The sequence below is a fragment of the Bos mutus genome, chromosome 24 (assembly GCF_027580195.1).
Source record: "Bos mutus isolate GX-2022 chromosome 24, NWIPB_WYAK_1.1, whole genome shotgun sequence".
Classification (NCBI taxonomy): domain Eukaryota; kingdom Metazoa; phylum Chordata; class Mammalia; order Artiodactyla; family Bovidae; genus Bos; species Bos mutus.
In genome coordinates, this window is record NC_091640.1 from 55,199,703 (window position 1) to 55,205,734 (window position 6,032).

At 39.3% G+C, this 6,032-nt stretch overlaps 1 non-coding gene across 1 annotated transcript; it reads right to left on the reverse strand.

Moving 5' to 3' along the window:
• Nucleotides 1-5,499: 5,499 nt before the first annotated feature.
• On the reverse strand, nt 5,500-5,571 carry TRNAW-CCA (transfer RNA tryptophan (anticodon CCA)). The gene has a single exon. It is a non-coding gene; the product is annotated as a tRNA-Trp (tRNA).
• Between the last annotated feature and the right edge of the window lie 461 nt (nt 5,572-6,032).

The following is a 6,032-nucleotide window of genomic DNA, read 5'->3' on the forward strand; positions in this document are numbered from 1 at the left end:
TATTTAGATGAGTACACAAATGAAACCTTCCCTGTCCAATTCCAGCAACCCTATGTTTAGAAAGGGAATTTTTATATTATAATTTCTACATGCTGAGTATAGTATAGAAACTAAATTTCTAATTTGTTTTTCAAGATAAGTTCCTAAATTTTGGTCACTTGTTCACTTTGGAAACAGGTCAGATTTTTGTAGGACAAGTCTTAACCCTCTCATGAATGAATACATAAAGACAGAAAGGCATTTTTTTTGGTCTGTCTCCCCAAGAAAAAGAAAATCCGAACAGGACCACAAAGTCTTCTTACAAGGAGAAAAGACAAGTTGTACCCCTCAAGCAAATGCTTCACACTTGCCCCATGCTCCACCCAAGTCCTGAAGGGTGTCCCAGGGTCAGACTGAGAATTGGATTCCTTTGGTGTCTCCTTAGAATATGAATTTCAGGTGGACCCAGCTCTCCTCCAGCAACAAAATACAAAGAAACTATATGAGACTAAAAATAACTGCATGCTTGCAGCAGTTAGAGCACATTCTGGGCAAAAGATGCAAAGAGACCAAAACCCCAGTTTTGAAGAGCCTGGAGCAAAGGCCGGGTACTGCTTGTGCCCAGGCATGCAACTCACCGAAGGGGTGGGCAACACCTAAGCCAACCCTCTGGCCCATCCTTTTAACCCCCCTACCTTCACCCTATATAAGGAACAAGCACTTCCCGCGCGCCCCCGTGCCCCAGACTCCCCAGGGAGCGAGCAAGCTAGGGAAACTGTTATTTGTTCTCCAGCTCGCCCCACCACACACACAGGATGTAGCAGGGGACCCAGTAAAGCCTCGCCTGAAAAAAAAAAAAAAAAATGAGTTCCGGAGATATGTTATTTAGATAAATAAAATGTATTTGCTTAAATTTTATGTTTCTGGTCATGGTGATATTTAATCCAGTGCTAATACCAATTTATTGGAAACTATTTGTTTGGTTTCCCTTCTTTTCTTTCTCTGCCCCTCCCTTCCATCTTTATTTTTCAAGTAATGATGGGAAAGGTTGAGGAAGTGGTTGGAGAGACAAGGAAGTAGGGCTTGCAAACAAAATAAACGAATCCAACTCTGTGTTGTCATTAAAGCAAGCACCATTGTGTAGGGAGCCATGGGAAAACATGCTGCAATCCTTAAATATAAATATTTGTAGGAGTGTTACCTGTCGTTGCTTATGATTATAGTAGAAATCACTTGGAGTACAGAAGGAATATTTGCCCAAGACTTATTACTGCCAGTGATATACCTTTAGAAAAACTGAAATATGGGGGCAGGTTTAAGAATATAAAAAATATATTCCCACGTTGACATCTTAACACGCAATCATGTAATTTACAAGTTTCTCCTAATTTCTGAAATAATGTGTTAATTGAACTTCACTTCGCAAGCCCTTATATGGAACTTCCTGTGTATCGGGTACTGTTTAAGAGCTTTACAATTATTTGCTTATTTAATCCTTCCAACAGTTCTAAGAGTTAGGCATTGTTACCATAAACTCTATTTTAATTGAGGAAACTGAGGAATAACCAAGGGTAGGACTTGAACTCAAGCAGTCAGGCACCATTATCTATTCCCTGCCATGCTCTTCACTGTGCTTCACAAATCCCATTTGTGTTAGATCAAGCCTTATATTTATTTTTCTCAGCAGAAGAAATCCCGTGGTAAATTCAAAATATGAAAATCTGTTTTGTTAAGTGCAGTTGTATCCATCAAATTTGTCTTGTTTGGAAATTTCTTTTTCATAACCTGTTTTCCTTAAAATAAGATCTATGTGTAATTTCAAATGTTCTCTTTGTAATAAATATAAAATGTAAACATATGGAATTTTTCCCTTTGAGGAAAAAAGGATTTGGGTAAATGTGCCTACTACACACCTTTCAACCATAAAAATTCAGTCTTCTATTTGAAATTTGTGTTAGAAGTTTCTAAAATTTCTTTCGTATTTCTGTGCTTCATTTGAATCAAGCAATAGGTTTAAGAAGTGCTGGCTCTTGGTCTGGCCTTTCTTTATGAAAGGCAACTTTATCCATAGTTTTCCTTCTCCCCCTGCCCCTCCCAGATTATTTTCCAGTGGAGTAAGAAAGATGTCATGGAAGATTGCCATATGGTAAGAGTGACTGATTCCAAACACACCCATCAGTGGTAGGCAAGCCACCCACGACTAGCTGCATTTCCATGCATGACCTGATCAGGACAAGTACTTAGGTACAAGTAGTGCATATTGTAAATACAAATCGAGACCTCAGTTTTGAATCCAAGGCAATTTGACAGGTTTTTAAGTCTAAGACCTGAGTAGATACACTTGCAGCCAGATGACAAAGATGATACACATCCAGTCAGTCATACCCGTGTATGAAAACCCTTATCTGGAGAATTTTAAGAAATCACCCAAATTTTCCCACCATTTCCAGGTATTTTCTATGGGAAAACACGCAGATGCATTTTGTTGCTCTTGGAACTAAAAAAAGTACATGTGATGAGAATATGCGTGCTGCTTTTGTTTCATTCACATGCTATTTTAATGATAAGAAATTTAGTCAGAATTGCTAAGGATTGGTTTGTTGCTGAAAATCTTCCAGAATAAAAGGGGAAAGTGTTGCACCCAGAGATGGAGGAGTTGGTTTTTTTCCTCCAGCCCCAAACTTTTCAAAACGTATTACCTGCCCTCTCTGTGCTCCCCTCCACCTCAAATAAACAGCAGCCAGCAACCACAAACTCTTACCTGCACTCCCCGAGGACTGTGGGTGTTTGATGACTTGGGTCATCTCAAAGACATCACAACATCTCAGAGAACAAGCTGTTTCTTTTTGCTGCAGCAGCAGCACACTTGCAAGCAATAATATGTAATAATAGCACAGGTAATGCCATGAGCTCATGACCTCACTCCCAATTGTGATTTTTTCCTTCAGGGCTTTCTGAGAGGGTCCCAAGAGCAGAGTTTCTGAGGAGCTGTGCAGTATTCTCTAGAAAGACCTATGTCCGTTACCCTCTCCTTTTTTCATGAATGGCTCAGTCTTGGGAGGGGAACAATGGAGTGAGTGTATCATCTCCAGCAATCCTTTCACCACAGATTTCAAAAGCATATATTCCAGCCACAGTATGCTCTGAAATGTGAGTACTAAGGCACATTTATTAGATTTTTGAAAGGGCAGTTGTAGTTCTATATGAAGCAATGGCTTTATCAGTGGCTTTATGAAGTCAGTTCTCTAGGGATTTTAGCCTATGACCTGTTCCTTCTCACTTCAGCAATTACCCACTAGGAAACTTGGTTTAGTAGGAGGTTTGGGTTGAGTAGTTGATTGCATTGGTTAGACAAGTTGATCAGAGAATGAGAGTGGACAATTTCAACTGCTGAAAAGATGCAACCTGGCCAAGAATAGATAAATTTCTTCCCTTTCCCAAGGAGACTGGTTATTGGGTCAGCTGTGGTTGAGAAGTAGAAGATGATCATTCTTGGTGAGCCCTAGGAACCCCAGTAACATCCGGACCTCTTGGATAACCTAGGCCTTCCCACTCCAGGGCCTCTAATGTGATGGGCAAGGTGACAATGTCTGCATTCCTGGGGTGGCTGATGAAGGAAAGTTACATGGCTCAAAATAGCCTGGAGTTAAAACTCCCCTTGGGTCCTCCCCACCATTCTATGCAAAACGAAGAATTCTCTCACCTGAAGAAAAAAATGGACATTAAGGTTGATTACACCAGCTCCCAGCTGGTCCCAGCCTCTGGCCGATCTCCAGAATTCCTTGCTCTAGCCGTTTAAGAGATAACTAATCCGAACAACCTTGGAGAAGAACAGGCCCCCTTAAGAGAGTAGATTTCCACATATATGCCTATGTGTACTTACTCTTTTCTTGGGTTAGTGCAGCAGCTCACTAATTTGACTGCTGCCCCTTCTCGCCTCATTAAAGGTGATCTGTTCGTGGAAAGTGCCGGTCTCCTTCTTTCTCCGAACCCTCGATTTCGCTAATTCCCTAACCCTACAGGTGATAGTCAGGGTTTTATAGCTGGTCTCAATCTGCTTGATTAGGGGATTCCTGTGAATTCTCATCCAGGAAATAAATATCAATATTTTCTAGGTCAAAGATAACCCTTCTATTTGGAAAATCTGGCATAGTTATCTTCCTTAGCTACAGGGTCCCATTTCACAAAGAATGACTGTGTGAATTGTTCTGGATGATGCAGATTGGTTTTACGCTTCTTTTTCTAGTCTTTTAAGGGGGATGCGTAGGTTATTGACTTGAGATCTTTATTCTTTTCTGTATGGACATTTCAGTGATAAATATATAGTATTTTCCAAGTCTTTTATTTCCTTGATTATCTTTTGTATAGTTTTTCTATCTGTTGTTAAATGTGGGCTGTTAAAGTCTCAAATCAATATTGCTGAATCATCTATTTCTTATCTCAACATCAGTTTTTGCTTCACATATTTCAATTTGTGTGTGTCCTTAGATCTAAATTGTGTCTCTTATAGGTATCATATAGCCTGATCATTAAAAAACAATTTTGCCAGTTTCTGCTTTTTGGCTAAAGTGTTTAATCCATGTACATTTAATGTAATTATTGATAAGTTAGGGTTATGTCTGCCAATTTGCTATTTCTTTCTTTATTATGCATTTTTGTTAATTTATTCTTTTATTGACTTATTTTATGTTAAATGCATATTTTCTAGTGTACCATTTTAATTCCCTTGTTTATTATAATTAAAAATTTTATTTTGGTTGCCTTGGAGATTAACATCTATTAACAGTCTACACTGGATTAGTAAATACCTATTTTATTTCAATGGTATACAAAATCTTTGCAGCTGTATAGAGTCTGTTCCCTCCATCCTTCTTTGTGTTAATATTGTCATACAAGGGGTGGTTTAGCATGGTACTTAATATTGTCAGTATTGTCAAATACAATATGAATTGTATTTTTATATATTACATGCTATCAACGTAGATTTATTATTACTGCTTTATGCAGTTGTTTTTTAAATCACATAGTAGAAAAATAGTTACAAGCAAAAAGTATCTTAATATTGTTTTTCATATTTACATATGCAGTTACCTTTGCCAGCGCTCTTTAATTGTTTCATTTGAATGTAAGTTCCTGCATATGGGGCATACTTTCCTATTTCTTTACATATCTTATAAGATTTTGTTGAAACTTGGATATTTAAAATAATGTGGCAACTCTGGAAATCATAGTAACACCCACTCCAGTGTTTTCTGTTCTTGGTGTTCGTTTTTGTTACCTTTGTTTAAGTAGGTTTCCTGAATTAATTCCGTAAGTCTGTATTCTTTTTTCACTGTGGCTACTGAAGTCTCTGCTTGATTAAATTAGTGGTCAACTGATGTCTCTACGTGAATGTGAAGTCGCTCAGTCGTGTCCGGCTCTTTGCGACCCCATGGACTGTAGCCTACGAGGCTCCTCAGTCCATGGGATTTTCCAGGCAAGAATACTGGAGTGGATTGCCATTTCCTTCTCCAGGGGATCTTCCCAACCCAGGGATCGAACCCGGGTCTCCCGCATTGGAGGCAGACGCTTTAACCTCTGAGCCACCAGGGAAGCCCGATGACTCTGTAGAGATGCCTTAAATGCCTGGTACTAGTAAGTTTCTCAGACTTTACTGAGCGCCCCATGTGTGCTGGGCGTGCCTTACAACGTTCAGGCAGTTTACAACTCCGCCTTAGCCTTTACTTGCTGCTTGCACAGAGCCTCAAGGTTAGCAAGAGTAAGAGTTTAGGCTTTGTCAAGTCTTTTGTGGGCAGCGCACAGCTCTGAACATATACATAGTCTTGGATACACATATTGCATATTGATCCTCATGGATATGTTAGAGCTTTGCAAAGCATCTTATGAACATAGTATTTTCTAGATCTTCATTAAAAAATGTTGGTCAAGTTTTGTTTGCCTCAGCTGTTCATGCTGCCTTAGGCAGATGTGCTATTAAACAACTGCCACTAATTGGTTTCAACAAACATTCCCTGTTTCCTTTGCTCGAGCTGTGAGTTCCTGCATGTGGAGCT